The sequence below is a fragment of the Pelobates fuscus genome, chromosome 13 (assembly GCF_036172605.1).
Source record: "Pelobates fuscus isolate aPelFus1 chromosome 13, aPelFus1.pri, whole genome shotgun sequence".
In the NCBI taxonomy this organism is placed as follows: Eukaryota; Metazoa; Chordata; class Amphibia; order Anura; family Pelobatidae; genus Pelobates; species Pelobates fuscus.
This window is the reverse complement of record NC_086329.1, coordinates 11,782,943-11,803,307: the sequence shown is the minus strand read 5'-3', so window position 1 is coordinate 11,803,307 and position 20,365 is coordinate 11,782,943. Positions and strand designations below refer to the sequence as shown.

The following is a 20,365-nucleotide window of genomic DNA, read 5'->3' as shown; positions in this document are numbered from 1 at the left end:
CAACATGGCTTGTACTGCAAATTAGAGAAATGTAGCTTTGACCAATCCCAGACTACCTTTCTTGGTTACGTGATTTCTGGAGAGGGGTTTGAAATGGAAATGGAAACTCCAATCCATTCTAGATTGGCCTTTACCTAAGGGTCTCAAGGCCATTCAGAGATTTATTGGTTTCTCTAATTATTACAGACGTTTCATTAAGGGTTACTCCTCTATTATTGCTCCTATCACCAATATGACCAGACAAGGGGCAGACACTAAGAATTGGTCTACTGAAGCACTTCTGGCTTTTAAGACTCTCAAGGAGCTGTTTGCTTCCGCACCAATTTTAGTTCACCCTGATACTACTCTACCTTTCCTACTCGAAGTTGACGCTTCTGAGACGGGTATAGGTGCCATCCTGTCCCAAAGGTTGGGTGTGGATAAACCATTACATCCATGTGGGTATTTTTCCAAAAAATTATCGGGTACTGAGAGCAGATATGACATTGGTGACAGGGAACTCCTAGCGGTTATCATGGCTTTAAAGGAGTGGAGACATCTATTGGAGGGGACTTTGCATCCTGTTACCATTTTGACGGATCATAAAAACTTATCCTATATTGGGGAGGCTAAACGATTATCATCAAGACAGGCCCGTTGGTCTATATTCCTCACTCACTTCAATTACATACTCACATATAGGCCTGGTTCTAAGAATTCTAAAGCTGATGCCTTGTCTCGCCAACATGAACCTTCTGCCATATCTGAGCCGGTTTTATCCTCTATAGTACCTAAGTGTAATATCATCGCTAACACAACTCTCAAAATCCATTCTCCGCTTCTGGATCAGATCAGGAGCTTGCAGCATCTGGCACCTAGACTGACTCCTGCATCTAGACACTTCGTTCCTCCTGAACTCCAACTGGAGCTCTTACAGTGTCTTCACGAGAGTAAGGTGGCTGGTCATCCGGGCGTTCGCAAAACATATTCCTTGATCTCTAAGGATTTCTGGTGGCCTTCTTTACGGAGGGATATTAAGGATTTTATCGGAGCCTGTGAGGTCTGTACTAAGACTAAACTACCTCATTCGCTTCCTTGTGGTCTCTTACATCCCCTGGAAGTTCCAGAAAAACCTTGGTCCTGTTTGGCGATGGATTTTATTGTGGATTTGCCTGTTTCGAAAAAGCACACTGTTATTCTCACAGTGGTGGATAGGTTTACCAAGATGGCTCATTTCGTGCCTTTACCTAAACTTCCGACTTCACCTGAATTAGCGGAGATTTTTGCTAAAGAGATCTTTCGCTTACATGGGATACCTTCCGAGATTACTTCTGATAGAGGTTCCCAGTTTGTTTCACGTTTCTGGAGATCATTCTGTTCTCAACTAGGCATTAAATTGAATTTTTCTTCTGCTTATCACCCTCAGTCTAACGGAGCCGCTGAACGTACCAATCAAAAGATTGAACAATATCTGCGTTGTTTTGTTTCTGAACACCAGGACGATTGGGTCAGTCTGATTCCTTGGGCAGAGTTCGCACACAATAATCTTGTTTGCGATTCAACTCGCTCTAGCCCCTTTTTCATGAATTATGGTTTTCATCCTTCCATTCTTCCGTCGGTTCCTTCTTCCCAGGGGGTACCGTCTGTTGATACTCATGTTGCCAATCTGAAGAAGTTGTGGGATCAGACTCGACAAATTCTCCTACATAATTCTATACTGTATAAAAAACACGCTGACAAACGCAGAAGGCCGGCTCCTAGTTTTGTCCCTGGTGATAGGGTATGGTTGAGTACTAGAAATATTCGTTTGAAAGTACCGTCTATGAAATTCGCTCCTCGCTACATTGGACCCTATAGGATCCTGAATCAAATTAATCCTGTTGCGTATCGCCTAGCGCTCCCCTCTGCCTTACGTATTCCTAATTCCTTTCATGTTTCCTTGCTAAAACCCCTGATCTGTAACAGATTCTCCTCCAAGGTCTCCTCTCCTCACTCTGTTCAGGTTGAGGGCCAGGAGGAGTACGAAATCAACTCCATCATCGATTCTCGAATCTCCCGGGGGAAAATTCAATACCTGGTTGACTGGAAGGGATATGGTCCAGAAGAGAGGACCTGGGTACCACAGGAGGATGTCCATGCTCCTCGTCTTTGCAGGGCTTTTCATTCCCGCTTTACATCTCGTCCCGGTTGCTTCCGCCCGGTGGGCGTTTCTGAGAGGGGGGGTACTGTCAGGGTACCTGTAGTCTCTACCCCTGAGACGGGTAGAGACTTAGACGTTTTTCCATCCAGATGGCATGATTCTCCCGTTCCTCGCGGTCCCCTCGCGCATGTAAACGCCGGCCGCGAGAGAACTATGCCTTTTTGTAACGTGACGCTCAATAGTCGACGTCATGACGCTATTCTAGCCCGACCTGTCAGTCAAATCCCGGACACGAATCAGGTCTCGGCGGAGGCGTTATTAGTATCTAGAACCAGGGTATTTAAGGGAGCTCTCAGCATTTGCTCATTGCCCTGTCACACAGTGCTCTTGTATTCTCTTGTCTTTTGGTTCTGACCCGGCTTTGTTATTACTTTCCTGTCTTCTCTGTTATCCTTGACCCGGCTTGTCTCTCGCTTACCTGTCTTCTCGTTCCCTCGACCTCGGCTTGTCCCTGACCATTCTATACGTAGTATTACGTTAAGTCCGGCCATTCTAAGGTCCGGTATACGTATCTGCTACTCTTTGTACTCTGCGTGTTGGATCCCTGTCCCGATCCTGACATTACGACAGGGCCAATGGATCCTGCAGGTACAAACTGTCAGCTTGGTTCTCCTGATCCGAGGTTTGACGCCATGGATCATAGAATGGATCAGATGGCACTGGCACTACAGGCGTTACTATCACGTCCTAATAATCCACCTGAGGAGATGCGTAATACTTCTATTCCTCCTGTGAGTTCAGGGCTAGAGGTAGCCACTGTAGGTGCTTCTTCCCGAGTTACCCCACCTGTACGTTATGCTGGTTCTCCTGAAAGGTGTCGTGGCTTTTTGAACCAGATCAGTATCCATTTCGAGCTACAACCCCGTTCCTACCCTACTGATAGGGCAAAGGTGGGATTTATTATCACCTTACTCATTGAGAAGGCTCTGAGATGGGCTAATCCCTTGTGGGAGAATGATAATCCATTAGTCTATAACTATAATGCCTTTGTAGCTGCTTTTAGAAGAACTTTTGACCCCCCTGGCAGAAAGGTCAATGCAGCTAGATTACTGTTGCGCCTTAGACAAGAGAACCGAACACTTGTGGATTACGCACTAGAGTTCAGGTCTTTGGCGGCAGAGGTTAAGTGGAATGAACAGGCTTATATAGACGTATTTTTAAACGGATTATCCGATGTAATACTTGACGAGGTAGCGACGAGAGAGCTTCCCGAGAATTTGGAGGACTTAATTTCCTTTATCTCTCGCGTTGACGAACGTCTAAGAGAGAGGCAGAACACTCGAGATAGAACCGGTAGACCTTCCTTTAGACTAGCTCCTTCATTTCAAAGTCCTGAAACCAAAACTCCACAGTTTCCAGAACCTATGCAGATAGTCCTTACTCGCCTCTCAGAAGAGGAGAGACAGTACAGGAGAAGGGAGGGACTGTGTATGTATTGTGGAGTCAGAGGTCACTTACATTTGAATTGTCCCAATCGCCCGGGAAACGCTCGCACCTAAGTTTCTCTAGAGGACAGGCCTTGGGTGTTTCTATTTTGTCCTCTACTCATAACTACAAAGAACACAGGCTTCTATTACCCGTCTCTTTAACTTGGGAGAAGGGAACTTTAGAGACTGTGGCATTGATAGACTCCGGAGCTACTGAGAGCTTTATCGACCAAGTTTTTCTCACCAAACACGCTATCCCATCCCAGTTAAGGAAGACACCTTTGGCTGTTGAGGCCATAGATGGTAGACCTTTAGTTGAGCCTGTGATTTTCCGGGAGACCACACCTCTTAACTTAACTACTGGTATTCTACACAAGGAGGAGATATCTCTACTACTCATTTCATCTCCTTCTGTTCCCATAGTCCTGGGATACTCCTGGCTGAAGAGACATAACCCCATTATAGATTGGAAATCAGGGGAAATAGTCTCGTGGGGTCAGGGTTGTCAAGAGAGATGTTTAAAGAGAGTGTCACCCCTTTGTATTGTTAACACACTTAATAACTCTACCGACTCTACTAAAGTACAGATACCGTCCTTGTATCTAGATTTAAAGGCGGTATTTGACAAAGGAAAGGCTGAAAGGCTGATACCTTACCACCACACAGGCCTTTTGATTGCAAAATTAATTTACTTCCTGGTACTATGCCTCCCAGGGGCCATGTATACCCTTTGTCTACGAATAAGAACTTAGTCTTAGGGGAGTATATTCGCGAGAACCTAGACAAAGGGTTCATTAGGAGATCCTACTCCCCTGCTGGGGCTGGATTTTTTTTTGTTAAAAAGAAGGATGGTTCTTTAAGACCTTGCATTGACTACCGAGGTTTGAACAAGATAACCATTAGAAATGCCTATCCGATCCCCTTGATCACCGAGCTTTTTGATCGATTAAAGGGTTCCAAGATTTTCACTAAGTTAGACCTCAGAGGTGCTTATAACTTGGTGAGAATTCAGCAGGGACACGAGTGGAAGACTGCGTTCAATACTCGTTATGGGCACTATGAGTATACTGTAATGCCTTTTGGTCTCTGTAATGCCCCGGCGGTATTTCAGGATCTTATTAATGAAGTTCTTAGGGAGTTTCAGCATGACTGTGTTATTGTATACCTCGATGATATACTTATACATTCCAGGGATATTGAGACTCACCACGGACAGGTCAGAAGGGTTTTGCACAAACTTCTTCAACATGGCTTGTACTGCAAATTAGAGAAATGTAGCTTTGACCAATCCCAGACTACCTTTCTTGGTTACGTGATTTCTGGAGAGGGGTTTGAAATGGAAATGGAAACTCCAATCCATTCTAGATTGGCCTTTACCTAAGGGTCTCAAGGCCATTCAGAGATTTATTGGTTTCTCTAATTATTACAGACGTTTCATTAAGGGTTACTCCTCTATTATTGCTCCTATCACCAATATGACCAGACAAGGGGCAGACACTAAGAATTGGTCTACTGAAGCACTTCTGGCTTTTAAGACTCTCAAGGAGCTGTTTGCTTCCGCACCAATTTTAGTTCACCCTGATACTACTCTACCTTTCCTACTCGAAGTTGACGCTTCTGAGACGGGTATAGGTGCCATCCTGTCCCAAAGGTTGGGTGTGGATAAACCATTACATCCATGTGGGTATTTTTCCAAAAAATTATCGGGTACTGAGAGCAGATATGACATTGGTGACAGGGAACTCCTAGCGGTTATCATGGCTTTAAAGGAGTGGAGACATCTATTGGAGGGGACTTTGCATCCTGTTACCATTTTGACGGATCATAAAAACTTATCCTATATTGGGGAGGCTAAACGATTATCATCAAGACAGGCCCGTTGGTCTATATTCCTCACTCACTTCAATTACATACTCACATATAGGCCTGGTTCTAAGAATTCTAAAGCTGATGCCTTGTCTCGCCAACATGAACCTTCTGCCATATCTGAGCCGGTTTTATCCTCTATAGTACCTAAGTGTAATATCATCGCTAACACAACTCTCAAAATCCATTCTCCGCTTCTGGATCAGATCAGGAGCTTGCAGCATCTGGCACCTAGACTGACTCCTGCATCTAGACACTTCGTTCCTCCTGAACTCCAACTGGAGCTCTTACAGTGTCTTCACGAGAGTAAGGTGGCTGGTCATCCGGGCGTTCGCAAAACATATTCCTTGATCTCTAAGGATTTCTGGTGGCCTTCTTTACGGAGGGATATTAAGGATTTTATCGGAGCCTGTGAGGTCTGTACTAAGACTAAACTACCTCATTCGCTTCCTTGTGGTCTCTTACATCCCCTGGAAGTTCCAGAAAAACCTTGGTCCTGTTTGGCGATGGATTTTATTGTGGATTTGCCTGTTTCGAAAAAGCACACTGTTATTCTCACAGTGGTGGATAGGTTTACCAAGATGGCTCATTTCGTGCCTTTACCTAAACTTCCGACTTCACCTGAATTAGCGGAGATTTTTGCTAAAGAGATCTTTCGCTTACATGGGATACCTTCCGAGATTACTTCTGATAGAGGTTCCCAGTTTGTTTCACGTTTCTGGAGATCATTCTGTTCTCAACTAGGCATTAAATTGAATTTTTCTTCTGCTTATCACCCTCAGTCTAACGGAGCCGCTGAACGTACCAATCAAAAGATTGAACAATATCTGCGTTGTTTTGTTTCTGAACACCAGGACGATTGGGTCGGTCTGATTCCTTGGGCAGAGTTCGCACACAATAATCTTGTTTGCAATTCAACTCGCTCTAGCCCCTTTTTCATGAATTATGGTTTTCATCCTTCCATTCTTCCGTCGGTTCCTTCTTCCCAGGGGGTACCGTCTGTTGATACTCATGTTGCCAATCTGAAGAAGTTGTGGGATCAGACTCGACAAATTCTCCTACATAATTCTATACTGTATAAAAAACACGCTGACAAACGCAGAAGGCCGGCTCCTAGTTTTGTCCCTGGTGATAGGGTATGGTTGAGTACTAGAAATATTCGTTTGAAAGTACCGTCTATGAAATTCGCTCCTCGCTACATTGGACCCTATAGGATCCTGAATCAAATTAATCCTGTTGCGTATCGCCTAGCGCTCCCCTCTGCCTTACGTATTCCTAATTCCTTTCATGTTTCCTTGCTAAAACCCCTGATCTGTAACAGATTCTCCTCCAAGGTCTCCTCTCCTCACTCTGTTCAGGTTGAGGGCCAGGAGGAGTACGAAATCAACTCCATCATCGATTCTCGAATCTCCCGGGGGAAAATTCAATACCTGGTTGACTGGAAGGGATATGGTCCAGAAGAGAGGACCTGGGTACCACAGGAGGATGTCCATGCTCCTCGTCTTCGCAGGGCTTTTCATTCCCGCTTTACATCTCGTCCCGGTTCCTTCCGCCCGGTGGGCGTTTCTGAGAGGGGGGGTACTGTCAGGGTACCTGTAGTCTCTACCCCTGAGACGGGTAGAGACTTAGACGTTTTTCCATCCAGACGGCATGATTCTCCCGTTCCTCGCGGTCCCCTCGCGCATGTAAACGCCGGCCGCGAGAGAACTATGCCTTTTTGTAACGTGACGCTCAATAGTCGACGTCATGACGCTATTCTAGCCCGACCTGTCAGTCAAATCCCGGACACGAATCAGGTCTCGGCGGAGGCGTGATTAGTCTCTAGAACCAGGGTATTTAAGGGAGCTCTCAGCATTTGCTCATTGCCCTGTCACACAGTGCTCTTGTATTCTCTTGTCTTTTGGTTCTGACCCGGCTTTGTTATTACTTACCTGTCTTCTCTGTTATCCTTGACCCGGCTTGTCTCTCACTTACCTGTCTTCTCGTTCCCTCGACCTCGGCTTGTCCCTGACCATTCTATACGTAGTATTACGTTAAGTCCGGCCATTCTAAGGTCCGGTATACGTATCTGCTACTCTTTGTACTCTGCGTGTTGGATCCCTGTCCCGATCCTGACAGTTATAAAGTCACTGTGTGTGTGTGTGTGTGAATATATATATCTATCTATCGTGTAAAGTTGTGGCAAGTCCAAAACAAGGCAGACCTTGGATTACATTGCTCCCTAAGGACACCCAGGGCATATGGGCCCCTTTAGTGGTAGTCCCTGAGGAGGCCACTAGAGGTGCTTACTAGGTCAGTACTGCACACCATGCAGCACTGACGTTCAGCATCTTTACACCCTGAAGGGTGTTGAACAATCTTTATGGGGATGCATTGATTCAATGCATCTCTATAAGGAGATGCTGATTTGGTACAGCGCAACATTTGCCGCACATGTGCAATAACCTGCCAATGCTTTGCTTTGGGAAAGCATTGGATTGGCTGAGATTTTCAAGTTTGAGCACAGCCTGAGAGGAGGATCTGGGGCAGGGCAGCCACCTAGAGACCCACATGGTGCTGGAAACAAGGAACTATGTTTTTAAAACTATAATGTCAGGAAGGCATGTTTTGTATTCCAGACACTATAGTGTTCATTTAATGTTGTGGGTCTGGTGTAAAGACACGGTCCCTACAGTCTCAACAATTTCTGTGGGAACCCTATATTTACATTGCTTTCTAGGGCCACTTCTAGAAAATGTCACTCAGACCGCTATAGAGAGGCTAACTGGTGCATATCTACAATCTTTCCAGGACTGATGTTCAACGCCTTCGCACTTTGCATGAAGACACCGAACTCCCCCATAGAAATCCATTAAGTTTTATGAGGAAATATTGATTGGTGCAATGCAACGATTACCACTCGTGCACGAACAACAACCTGGTTGGATTGGCCAAGATCATGGCCATTGAAGGTCTCCACCAGTAGAGGAGCGACAGTCGCAGCAAGAGCAGCACGCTGAGGGACTAAAGGCGAGTACAACTCTTTATTTTACTATTTAAGGTGGGCCCAACCATCTAACTAGTTAAGAAAACAATCTCACAGTATTCATAGCATTAGAGATTGATTTAAATAATTTTGGAAACTTCAAATTTTGCATGCCTATCAGGGAATTCTGGGAGAACTGTGGAAATGTTCTCAGAAATTCTATTTCAAGCATGGACTTTTCCCCAAATCTGTGATATGTAGATCATGCACACATAAACTTAACACCTACAAAATGTGCCAAAGTAACAGGAATTTAGAAATTACAACGCGTTTGAAAAGAAATGCACAACCTACATATAATGTCTCTGTCCCAGGGCCGGATTAACATAGGGGCTGATGGAGCTGCAGCTCCAGGCCCAGGCCCATGGAATAGGCCCATTGATTTAAAAAAAAAATATATATATATATATTTTATTTTTTTACACACACACATAGAAACATAGAAACATAGAATGTGACGGCAGATAAGAACCATTCGGCCCATCTAGTCTGCCCAGTTTTCTAAATACTTTCATTAGTCCCTGGCCTTATCTTATAGTTAGGATAGCCTTATGCCTATCCCACGCATGCTTAAACTCCTTTACTGTGTTAACCTCTACCACTTCAGCTGGAAGGCTATTCCATGCATCCACTACCCTCTCAGTAAAGTAATACTTCCTGATATTATTTTTAAACCTTTGTCCCTCTAATTTAAGACTATGTCCTCTTGTTGTGGTAGTTTTTCTTCTTTTAAATATAGTCTCCTCCTTTACTGTGTTGATTCCCTTTATGTATTTAAATGTTTCTATCATATCCCCCCTGTCTCATCTTTCCTCCATGCTATACATGTTAAGATCCTTTAACCTTTCCTGGTAAGTTGTATCCTGCAATCCATGAACCAGTTTAGTAGCCCTTCTTTGAACTCTCTCTAAGGTATCAATATCCTTCTGAAGATAGGGTCTCCAGTACTGTGTACAGTACTCCAAGTGAGGTCTCACCAGTGTTCTGTACAATGGCATGAGCACTTCCCTCTTTCTACTGCTAATACCTTTCCCTATACAACCAAGCATTCTGCTAGCATTTCCTGCTGCTCTATTACATTGTCTGCCTACCTTTAAGTCATCAGAAATAATCACCCCTAAATCCCTTTCCTCAGATGTTGAGGTTAGGACTCTATCAAATATTCTGTACTCTGCCCTTGGGTTTTTACGTCCAAGATGCATTATCTTGCACTTATCCACATTAAATGTCAGTTGCCACAACTCTGACCATTTTTCTAGTTTACCTAAATCATTTTCCATTTGGCTTATCCCTCCTGGAACATCAACCCTGTTACATATCTTCGTATCATCCGCAAAAAGACACACCTTACCATCAAGACCTTCTGCAATATCACTAATAAAAATATTAAAGAGAATGGGTCCAAGTACAGATCCCTGAGGTACCCCACTGGTGACAAGCCCAAGCTTCGAATATACTCCATTGACTACAACCCTCTGTTGCCTGTCACTCAGCCACTGCCTTACCCATTCAACAATATTGGAATCCAAACTCAAAGATTCTAGTTTGTTGATAAGCCTTCTATGTGCAACAGTGTCAAAAGCCTTACTGAAATCGAGGTAAGCAATGTCTACTGCACCACCCTGATCTATAATTTTAGTTACCCAATCACTACTCTTATGGTTGCCAGGTATTTCTCATGTATTTCTTATGGTTGCCAGGTATTTCTCAGAAGTATTTCCCAGGTATTTGAGGCTGCCTAGCCGGTGCCGGCAATACAAATGTCTGTCTCAGTATAAACAGAGATTATTCTGCAATACCAGCGCCGGCCAGTAGGGGTCGCTGTTTGTGTGGAGAGAGGCAGGGATAAGACGTTACAGCATCTCCCTCCCTGCCTCTCTCTACTCATTGATCCGCAGGGGAGCAGCTCTGCACAGAGAGTCCTGACAGCAGTTTCGAGCCTGCGAGACATGGGGACAGTCTCTGTGTTCCCATGTCTCCCAGCCAGTGTCCCTAGTGTCTCAGTGTCCCCGTGACTCCCAGTGTCCCTGGTGTCTCTCAGTGTCCCCATGTCTCCCAGTGTGCCTGGTGTCTCTGTGTCCCTAGTGTCTGTGTCCCTAGTATCCCAGAGTGTCCTAGTCTCTAAGTGTCCCCATGTATCTCAGTGTCTCTAAGTGTCCCCTAGTGTTCTAGTGACACCGGGACACTGGGAGACATGGGGATACAAACACTAGGGGACACTGAGCCAATGTTCCTAGTATCTCAGTGTCTCCATGTCTCCCTGTGTCCCCCAGTATTTCCATGTCTCTCAGTGTCCGTAGTGTGCCACTGTCCCTAGTCTCTCAGTGTCTCACTGTCCCAATGTCTCCCAGTGTCCCCATGTCTCCTAGTGTCTCAGTGTCCCCTAGTATAAAAGAAAAAATCTGAGGCACTCACTGTGATAGATTTAAGCAGGTTTATTGGACACCGTAATGTTTCGACCTGTACCCAGGTCTTCTTCATCAAGTCTCCAGTGTCCCCTATGTATCAGAGTGTCTCAGTGCCCCATTTCTCCCAGTGTCCCGGGTGTCTCCCAGTGTCCATAGTGTCTCAGTGCCCCCTAGTCTCTCAGAATCCCCTAGTATCTCAGTGTCCCCATGTCTCACAGTGCCCCCAAGTGTCTCAGTGCCCCCTAGTATAAAATAAAAAAAATATCAGGCACTCACTGTGATAGATTTAAGCAGGTTTATTGGAAACTGCAATGTTTTGACCTGTACCCAGGTCTTTATCGAATCTCCAGTGTCCCCTATATATCACAGTGTCTCCTATGTATCACGGTGTCTCAGTGCCCCATGTCTCCTAGTGTCCCCTCATGCCTCAAAGTCACCCAGTGTCCCTATGTCTCTGTGTCCCCAAGAGTCCCAGTGTCCCTAGGTCTCCCAGTGTTCCCTAGTATCTCAGTGTCCCCATGTCTCCCAGTGTCCCAATGTCTCTCAATGTCCCCTAGTGTCCTAGTGACATGGGGACACTAGGAGACATAGGGACACAGACACTAAGGGACTGGGAGACATGGGGACACAAACATGTCCCCTTTTTGTGTATGTTCACCCCTTTCGGCAGTTCTGGTTATGTGATTTGTGTCAGTGGCCCACCCTTTTCCATAGACTTCCTGCTTTACTGGACACTGCTGTTAGGGGGTATGGTATTGGACGGGTTTACTTGAAAGATGAAAGTGTGAGATTAGCATAGGGTATGTGTTTTCTCATAGCTGCATCCTATGAGTTTCCCTCCAGCACCATCTTCATCAGATACATGACGCTTAAGAGGTAGGACTGTTTTAGTGTTGTTGGTCAATAAGATTTTGTAATTAGGCCCGTCATAATTGTCAGCACCAGGCCAACTGGGCTCTTAATCTGGCCCTGATCTGTCCATAACAACAAATTGAAACTGTAAAAAGCCCTTTGGGGGGAAAAAATAAATCTTAGATCATGGTAGGATTTAGAATATTTTATAAACATTTAAATAAATACATTTTTCCCATTTTCCCTGGAACACATCAAGTTTTGAGTAGAATCTTCAGGAATTCTAGAGGACAGGCCATCTCTAGACCAGAGTAGGCAACCTTCCACACTCCAGATGTTGTGGACTACATCTCTCGACACTTTGCCAACATTAACCCCTTCAGGACCGAGGACGGTTCAGGGCTAATGTACCTACCCGATCGCCGTCTCTCCCGTTGTGGGGAGACTGCCTGCACCCCAGACAGTCTCCCTGCGGCGGATAAGGACCCCTGGGTCACAATAGGTGTCCATGTGTCTGCCTGCAGGGGGGCTGTCTGTGCTAACAGGCAGTCTCCCTGCTAGTGTAAAAAATAAATAAAAATAAAGGTTAATATTAATAAATTCTTTATTAAATTAAATTCTACTTGCGTATTTATGTAATATTTTTACATAATTAAGATATTTTATTGATTGCAATTTAAAGGGACCTACCTGCCAACCCAGGCCGAAAGTCCAGAGAATTTAATTTGCTAGCACTATATTTTACCCTGTAACTTTCTCTGACACCCTAAAACCTGTACATGGGGGGTACTGTTTTACTCAGGAGACTTTGCTGAACACAAATATTAGTGATTCAAAACAGTAAAACATTTCACAACGATGATATTATCAGTGAAAGTGACTTTTTTTGCACTTTTACTGATGATATAATTGTTGTGATACGTTTTGCTGTTTTGAAACACTAATATTTATGTTCAGCAAAGTCTCCCGAGTATAACCGTACCCCCCATGTACAGGTTTTGTAGCGTTTTTGAAAGTTACAGTGTCAAATATATGGGTCAAATATTTTTACATTGAAAAAGGCCAGGTTGGTTACGTTGCCTTTGAGAGCGTATGGTAGCCCAGAAATGAGAATTACCCCCATGATGGCATGCCATTTGCAAAAGAAGACAACCCAAAGTATTGCAAATGGGGTATGTCCAGTGTAAAAAGAGGCCTGGTCGCAAATGTACAACATCGCAAAAACAGTCCAGTCCTTAAGGGGTTAAGGCCGTCAGAGCATTGTGGGAAATGTAGTCCACAGAATCTGGCGTGCAGAAGATTGCCGACCCTGGCTCAAATTGTATTAAATACAAATAAACTTATTGCAGCTCATTTTTTATTTACCATATGTTTGCTATATATGTTCTTTTCCTGAATTGTTTACCAGGTGTTGCGCGTCCAACATCTGTTTTATTTGTAATTTTGTTTTTAATGCTTTTTTTCAAATTTGTACATTATTTTTATTTATACAAAAGTGGCAGTAAATGTACAATGGGCAAATAGATGGCTTAAACAACATGATAAAAATCGAAAGCCAACAACAGAAGGGAAAACCATAAATGATTTAAGTATATTCGAAATTGGTACATTGAATCGTGGAACTGCAAAAGCAGTGTGCTACAAACATAATAAGAGGATTGACGATGGTCGTTCAAGAAAACGAGTTTGTGTACTACAGTAAAAATACATCTTGTGCTAACAGGAGGTTAATAAAAGAACAATACAAATTACATTCTGATGAACTGTCCTAATGAGTCTTATACCCCACCTCCTAAAGACTGTAAGCTCATTGAACCTATCGCTTCTGTGTTTTCTTGTAATTGTCCTATTTATAGTTAAATCCCCCCCTCTCATAATATTGTAAAGCGCTACGGAATCTGTTGGCGCTATATAAATGGACTATATAAATGGTGATAATAATAACTGTTCATTAATAGGACTATACAAAGAACAAAGTGGATTTCACTCCTTAGTGGAAAAGGTTTTCATAATAGGAGCAATAAGTCAGTGCAGAGGTAGGACAACCTTCGGCACTCTGACGTTGTGGATTACATGTTTGTTTTTTATTTGTTTATATTTTGATGCAGAAAATTACTTTTTATGCGACAGGACGTACCGTTTCCACATTGTAAGATGTCCTATTCGAGACAAAAGTGCCTATTTACTAAGATGAAGTCATGCACATTTTAGACCCTTTTTTTTTTGCCAATTATCCCATTTAACCATTTGTTACTAAATCTATAATGCGTCATGTTTCCTTCAAACAGAGAGCAGGCATGAGAATGAGATATCAAAGCGGATATTTTATTTATGGAGAACTACTTCTAATCAAAAACACATGGATGGGTTTAAGTTTAACTTTGTAACCAAATAGTTTCACATTCGAAGTAAATGGAAAGAAACGTTCTCTCTGCATTGAATGTACCTTCAGCATGCCGACGAGGGTGTGGAGGGCATCCTTGGGGGAATAGTTTGAAATGCATAACTTTGTCTGACTCTTCTGAATCACACGGTGACCACAGCATGAAACCTAAAAGAAATAACAGACCCAGATTCCAAAGTAAGCACTCGAAAAAGCTCTGCTCGAATACTGGAAAATTATTTACATATTTTCCCCTCCGCAGGTTCAGATTTTTCAAGGTGAAACTGTGATGTTTCATAAAATACCCACAAATGACGAGACCGGAGTTGCAGCAATTAATTTTATTTACATAACATGCTTCAATTTTAAATTGTAATTATTTTTTTTTTGTTTACACCCACACCTATTGGATTTGTTAAAGCGACTGTCAGTTGTGTGTTTTTCATAAAGATGTTTTTTTAGATCATCATGACTGTTATACATTTCAGTGAAATTCCAATGCAATTAGACAAGATCTAGTAAGGATGTGATTTGATCACAATGTATCATTTTCCATTGGCCATCAGTCAAACGTTAAATCACACAATATACAGTAGGTCCATATAGCATGTCATTGAAGAATCGCATATAGAAGTTTCTGCAGTATCTGCCACAGACCCTGTGTTCTGCTCTCTGGTATGTGCAAGACTATAGTTTTCCCTTGTAAAGTATGTAAACAGGCTAATTGAATTTAAACAAACACTAAAGCGTTAGGAATGCACATTTGTATTTTCTAACACTTTAGTGTCCTTAGTTAGGTCCTCCTTGTGGACTTGATGTGCATGCCAGGTGAGCACCGATAACTCATCGAAGCTTCCGAATAAGAAGCCATTGAACAATGCTTTCCAATGTTGACTTCCGCATCACGTGTCATTTTTAATCAGTCAGAGCCGCAGTAGCGCCTCTAGTGGCTGACACTATGACCGCCACTAGAGGTGGACTCAACCCTGCAATGTAAACATTGGAGTTTCTAAAATAAACTTCACATGAAGTGTCCTGGGTGACCTTAGTGGTCCTTTAATGGAGTGCCATTCCTACACCTTACTAGTATTTCCAAATAATTGAAACCACCAGGGACGAAATATGCTCCATTCTTCAAAATCTGGTCGTCTTCACTAAAGATCAACCATAACATCATACCTATTCATATTGATCTATAAACTGATACTATGAAGCTTAATGCATTGATGAGTATTAGAGTGTAAATAATATCTGGATACCAAATCTAACTGTGGCCAGTTAGAAAGCATACAATGTATTTCTATATCGAGAACAGAGACTGCTTATACTTCATTCAGAAAGTGCCATATTGAGGCAGTGTTTAGGTGGCTGACTTTGGGGCATTGAATATGTTTATTTTTTTTCCTTTGGAGATTTATTTGACTTTTTGGAATCTTGCAGTAGGAGTTTAAACAGTGGCTGTGAGCAACAAGAGTTCCAGGCCAATTGCAGCAATTACCGAGAAAGAGAAACAGACCGGTCATTAGACAAGCTAGCTCTTTTTTTTTTAACAGAGCTGTGAACTATAAGCACTGTTCTCAAAGATGCTTTAAAGCGGCTCTGGCAACCCGTATCCAAAATGAGTAAAAAATGGAATCTCTATGAAATATTAAATTAAAATTCCAACCCAGTCAAAAGAAATACTGAGACCAAGTAGAGACTACGTTGTTTCAGTATTTTTCGTTCGCCTGACAAAGCTTGACACTTGGTGGAACTATTACCGTCAAGCCTTGTCATTACATTACCCTCTGCTGTCACCAGTGACAGATGTAGGAAAAAACACTTTATATGGAGGATCCTGCAGTCTCACGGGATTCTCCATAGACCTCAAAGCTGCAATCTTGGGCATGCGTGAGAGTACAGCGCTGATGTCGGCTACTGTCAGCTGCAGCACCAGGCGCTGAAGAATTGCAGATGGAAGAGGGTTGTGTAAGTAAATCTTACTTATTTTTTTCATTGTCCAGCATTTTGACTGAAATTCGATAACCAAAAATTTTTATCACGTTTTGGACAATCTGAATAGACGCATTTGGATTTACTTCAGGTACAGCTTGTATACAGGTTTTTTTTTTATTTTTTATTTTCTTTTGGGATATAATTATATACAAAATTCTAGTAATACAAATGTAACCACAAAATAATGGAGTTGGTGATATGAAATGATCGCTGTTCCAAGTCTTTTTAAAATATACACTGAAAAATGACCATAATTGTTCAGTCATAATGTAGCAATTTCAACGTCAATAACTTTACAAACAATACTCGAGTGTCCATCATTTGAGGTCACATGATCATGCTGATTGCATTTAGTACAACTTGTTCAATAACCATGAAGATACGTCATGAATCTGCTGCCTTATCTTTTTTTGAATTCTTTATTTTTGCTGTGCATATGTCGTTACAGACTGGCACGGGGTACCCCAAAGGCAATCCTCGTGCTATTCAGGCATTAGTTACAATGGGATATTCATTGGTACTTGCACAATTTTTGGTTAAGTGACATAACTGAACAAATGCACATTTTTATAGATATACAAGATAATACTACGTGTGACAGAAGATAAATCGGTGTGTGAACTGGCGTTTCTCTGAGACACACTGTAGAGATAAGAAAAGAGAAAAAAATATGCTAAAAAAAACAAACAAATAAAACACAAAACGTAATAAAAGAGAGCATATTATTCGCTGGTACTATATGAGCTATGAACACGTTAATGCTTAATGAAGTATACATGCAGCCCTTGTCTGGTTATGTGTTCATGTCTATATGTTTAACAGGATAGATGTAGCCTATAGAGAAAAGCTTTAAACATGCGCTGATTTTTCACCCCCGTTTAACCCCTCACCAGCTATATAGAAGTCAGTAGTTATGTGTCATGAAGCTGGTTTGTGTAGTGTAGCGGAGTATGGAGGCAGCATAGGGACCAAAGCTTTGGTACTGTCCTGTTAGGTACTGTCCAGGCCAGTGGCGGATCAACAGACCCCTCGTGGTTTACTTGCGGTATAGTCCGGTGTCTGCCTCTGGTAGGGGCTGGAGCCCCGCCGCCGTGCTGTGTCCGAACATACTTCACATCTGCAGGACGTCTGGTCTTGTGAGTCAGCATCTTTGCGGTGCTTTGAGAGTCATAGTGTGCAGGGTTTCGTCGCCGGGGCACTGTCTCTCCCCTCCGCCGCTTGCTTCCCAGTGTTGCCGCTGTATTTTAGTGGGCTTGCCTCTCTTGGTCATCCGTAGGCTGGTGTCTGCCCTGAGCGGGAGATGGGTGGGTTCTTCAGAGTGCTGCCGCTTACCGGTCCGTCTTAGTGCAGGCTGGGTTGTAGGTGAATGCCGGATCGGTCTTCCAGCAGAGGTGTCGGTCTCTTCAGGCGATTATGTGACATGTGCCCAGTGCGGCTGTTGTCTCCCGCATACTTGAGCCGCGCTGGTTTCGCCGACTCTCCGTGCAGCTTGAGTGGGAGGCACAATCCGCCTTGGTGGCTATGAGTGTGAGCTGAGAGCTGGTCTTCCTTTTGCCGGCTGCGCACGTGGCGCCCGCCATTTTAGGTGCGGCGGCTGGGCTCTCTGGCCTCGATTGCAGTGTCATGTGTAGGGCCTCAGGGTGAGGACCGGGATCACCCCCACCGGTCCAAAGGGGGGGGAACGGGGCCGGGCCTGCGCCGGTCCGCACACTCAGCTGGGTTCCGTGGTGCAGGATAGTGGGGCAGCGGCCGTCCGCCCCACTCACCGCAGGAGAAGGCCCCATTTAGGTCAGCGTGTTTTTCTCCCCCAGGGGACTGAAGCTCGATGAGCCAGCCTCTCCCCGGGTCCCGCAGTCTCTCTCAGCTCTGGGTGTCTGTGCTGTTGGTCAATTTTCGGGTGGTAAGACATGGTTGTTAGAGAATATATTTTAGTTGGTTGCAGGAGCTGCACAGACCTGCGACCGTCCAGCTCGGCGGTCCGGCCCCGCCCCCCCTGCTGCCTTATCTTACCATTCACTGTATATTGGATTGTCTAGGCAGTTATAGGATAATACGGTATGTGGTTGCTATGCAAGATTGCTTATATTTTGGTCCAGTTGACTGGGCTATTTACTGAAATGAGAATAGTTGGCTAGTGAATTTCAAATGTAAGGCCAAATTAGCAAAACTGGAAACATATCTGAATGGGGGGATTTTTGTTCCATTTGGCTACTTTCACCCTAAATTTGCAATTGAGTTTGAATTCCCGATGATTCTCACATTCGTGAACGTCAGATTTTAATTATAAATACATTTTGTCTGCTTGATATTCAAAAGGGGAACTCTTTTATGGTCGATTTTATATAAATCTTCTTACAGCTAAAATGGTATATAATATATCTGCGTGTACACTTACGTACATAAACATGTTGAATCTTGACCGCATACTTTTAAATTTTCCGGTTCCACGTTTTTCCTCAATGTGGGCCCAAAACATTCATGTCTCATTCTACATTAATCAGGATACTTTTCTGTTGTCTAATTAGAGGGTCAGTCTGTTTTACTTCAAAATAAAGAGGTGGTGCCATGTACAATTTATTTTGATGTATTCATGAGAATGTAGAATGATTGAACTCCGTTTTAGACCTCTCGGTTAGAAACTGTAACAGAACCTCTGTATGTGAAACCATTATGAATTTGTCTTTGAGTACAATGTAGCTACACATTTGTATTTCTCATTAGCTAAAGTAGGTGGAGATCTTAATTACTAGTCCAGCAGCCTCAAAGAAGATTTGTAACTGTAACGATTGAGGAGGGCATTAACATACGTAGTCTGGAATTCTGTGTGGTTCCAGACCGACACACTTGTGGTTCCAGACCGACACACTTGTTGGCCAGCACAGACCTATCGTGAGGTAATGTAATGTGGAAAAATGGCAAAGAAAAAACGTGGATTGGCTCACTATCTTCTGGAGTGCACATTTATTTCAAACTGCTCCAAACATACTAAAGAAATTATATTTATGAAAGATTTTGGGATATACCTACAGGTATTTTAAAACCCAACCTCAAGTCCATTACTGTATGTATTAGCTTAATGGTGAAACAGAAAATGGGAAAACATTCTTTAAGGCAGATTATTCATATAAAATTGGGGTAACTAAAAAGTAAAATCCGAAGTCTTTAGAATGCAAAGCATCTTGCACGTTTTCATTCGAGGACATCAGGGTATCTACCATTTCAAAACATAACAAGCATTGATTAGATCCTTAAGGTATGTAGTAAACAGTTTGCAAATATATTTATTTATTTTCATTTTGGTTTTGCGGACCTGATTATTCACTAAAGCAAAAATGATGGAGACTTGATCAGAATAATTTAGTTATTAGGAAAGCTTAGAGAATACAGAAAAGAAGGTCATGTCAACAATTTTATTACCAAGGGGAATTTGCTCTAAAATATGCCATTCTCTAGTCAATTCAGTACAACGTTAGGTTCAGATCTAACCCCATGTTCGCTTTGGAGATCTACATTTTAAGTAGAGTACAATTCTAATTTTAATTCCGTGTAAAGTACAGGATGTCGCTGTACTGAAATCATTGACTGACTGAGCACAGCAGCAATCTAATGGCTTTTTTTCCTTTCTACCAAATAAGCAAATGTTTAAAAAAAAAAAAAAAATAATAATAATAATTTTGTGGCAATCAGCACAGAGCTCGACAAGTTCGGAATAGAGAACCCTGTTTGCTAAAAGATACATTTTCACTTTTAATATTGCATTAAGAAATAAACTTGGCCTATTTTTGCTTTAAACAAAATGGATTTTTGCTCATATATAACCCAGTCCTCTAGGTATTTTACCCTTTGAAGGGTACGCACTCCACCCAATCGTTTGTGTTCGGCTAGGGAAGCCAAAGAAAATACTTTAAAATAATGTCTGCCGGGCTGGTTTCCTGCTTTTGGTAAAGGTTATTAAGAAGTTAAACCACATTTATTTTTATAGATCACGAAGAAGTAAAAACACAGAAAAATGGACTTGCTTTCTATTTGAAAGTTGAGAATTTCACGTTTTGCAAAACATAACGATTAACCTTTTCGTACGTAAATCTCCATATCTTTTTTGGAGCAGTCATTGTTTTTCTTATTGTTACTTGATGCCCTATAACTACTAGATTGATATGAAGTGGTCATGGTGCCTGAAGTCTGTATGTGCATCATATTGCTTAGAAAAGCTTACCCTTTCTGCTGCCA

General features: G+C 42.8%; 1 long non-coding RNA gene across 2 annotated transcripts in view; it reads left to right on the top strand.

Moving 5' to 3' along the window:
• LOC134583495 (uncharacterized) overlaps positions 1–20,365 on the top strand; it is a 222,896-nt gene that overhangs the window by 74,211 nt on the left and 128,320 nt on the right. Inside the window, exon 1 of one of the 2 annotated variants that reach the window (XR_010086319.1) lies at positions 18,959–19,029. The exons of the other annotated variant lie outside the window; for it this stretch is intronic. This is a non-coding gene — a long non-coding RNA (uncharacterized LOC134583495). Of the gene's footprint in view, positions 1–18,958; positions 19,030–20,365 lie in introns of those variants that run through there. 2 annotated transcript variants of the gene reach the window in all.